Consider the following 2,256-nt stretch of genomic DNA (forward strand, 5'->3'; position numbering starts at 1 on the left):
CCACGAATGACTTTCTGCTTAGCATTTAGCTTTTTTGTGTGACAAGCTTTGTTCGGACGGATTCTGATTCAGAAAACCTAACCGATTAAAGGGAGTTTCCCTGCCACCGCAGGAAAGAAGCATAGCTTTTCCCTCTTGTAAACCTTGTAAGTTGTTAATGAACTTGGTAAACCACATGAACTTGTCTTGAAAGTTAATATGAACATGAACCCTGATACCGAAAGGTGTGCTATTTGAGGTTTATGTTACTTCTAAAAAGTGAAAACACAATCTTTTGTAGTGAAAATGCACTTCCGAAGTCAAAAACTATATAGGACCAGACGTTTCAGAGTGAAATTTCTGCAATCGAAAAGATCGAGCTCCGACTGATGTGACTGTATTTTAAGAGTATTTCAATCTAAATTGAGGGTGATTTTCACTCTAAATCGTCTTGTCCGTAGTTTCACTCAAGTATAATGGCGTCATCAGGTATCAGATTACAACAGGCGCGGATCCTTGCAGTTGGGGGTTCACCCATTGCCCATTGGTTATTTTTTATTTGCCTGCTTAATTCACTTGAGCCTTGCTTCCGGTTGAAACAGGTTTGCATTATTACTTCAAATTCAGAAAAGATTTGAACTTCTTTTCAACCATATTAGTTTCCTGTGAGAAAGTGCTCTTCAGACTGGGACTTCTGACATCATGTAATACCCGAGCCCCTTCCCAACATAAGGTTGAGAAATCTTGGAAATACATTTTCAATTAATGTTTATGGTGCAGTTTGTGGCGATCGCCACAATTTACTTAATGATCACCCTCAAGCAGCTTAACAGATATCCAGAAACTCAAAATAATGACGTCATCCGACTAGAAGTAATGTCCAAAGAATGTAATGAGATCGGCCGCGAGACAGTACAGTTTCGAAATGTCCATAAAATAAATGTTTGGGTTTCAAGTTTTCTTTGGTTGACCTCGTGACGACCAAGCAGGTATCAAATACTTAAACAATATTACTTTTAAATCCTTTGAATGAAAAACAATCAACCACGACGGATCATGTCATGTTGTTGGTTTGCGGGTGTTATTCAGAAATTAGCTAAACAATACTTTCTCGCCACTTCTGTTAAACGAATAAATTCATAAGGCATTTATTATTGGTGCCTTATAATATGAAATTGCTAAAAAATGTGAACTTTCTTTTTCTGAGACGGGACGATTTCTGCACGGGTGCGGAGATTACTTTGAATAAGCATACACTCTAAAATCTCGCAGGTCAGATTGACCCAGAATGGGGTCCCATTCGGTGTGACCCTTTTCCAGGTCAAATTATGACCCAGAAAGGGTCAAATATGACCCGAAAGAGGGTCATTTTTTACCCAGAGGAGGGTCACGCCGAATGGGACCCAATTCTGGGTCAATCTGACCCCGGGGTTTTTAGAGTGTACTAATGCGTGCACCGGCACAGAAATTACCCGCGCAAAAACAGCTAACAAAATTGACAAATACACTAAACAGGAAGTGCAAAAGCCTCTCTGTGAGTTACTTTCCTTCTGTATAAAATATACAACGTTCAAAATAAACTCTATTTTTTTTTACAATCATCCAAATTGAATTAAAAGATTTTCTGTCCAATCACCCAGCATTTGATTATCAGTAATCGCTGCCTTCCGGTTTACATTTGTGGTTTTTCAGAAGTCCCTTTTTTCAGTTTTTCTAAATTGTACTTGTGGCTGATATATAATACTTAATAGCTTGTATGGATTTGCAGTTGTATTTTTTTTTGTCGTGCGTCGGTTCTTCGTTGTGGTGATGGCGGTGGCGGGGACTGCTGTCATCTTTGTCGCTGACACAATGTCGCCATCACCAGTGGCGTAAATTGGGGGATGGGGATGACGAAAGGTTGGCTGTGACTAGGCGATGGAAATTTGAAAAGCAGGGGGGCCTGCACCATATACACTATTGGGGGCGATATTCACGATAAAGATGTATATCTGTATATGAAATTCGTGCAGAATCTCACATCAGAATGGCATATTTATGGCTTTTTACAATTGGTGTCCCTTTTTAGTGATATTACAAACATTTTAGACGTTGGAAAATCCAAAGAATTCTTTGCAATCCACTTTAATTTTTTTGCTCATCACAAAAATCGAGAGGGGGATAATATACCGCCATCCCCCCCGGGCCATCCATCCATAGCCATCATCGTCTCCCTCACCATCGTCGGGGTCAGTGACGTCCCTATTCATTTGGTACTTTGTATGCCCCTTACTTCAG

This window comes from Acanthaster planci, linkage group LG16 (genome assembly GCF_054643075.1).
Source record: "Acanthaster planci isolate LZ-2023a linkage group LG16, COTS_SCS, whole genome shotgun sequence".
NCBI lineage: Eukaryota > Metazoa > Echinodermata > Asteroidea > Valvatida > Acanthasteridae > Acanthaster > Acanthaster planci.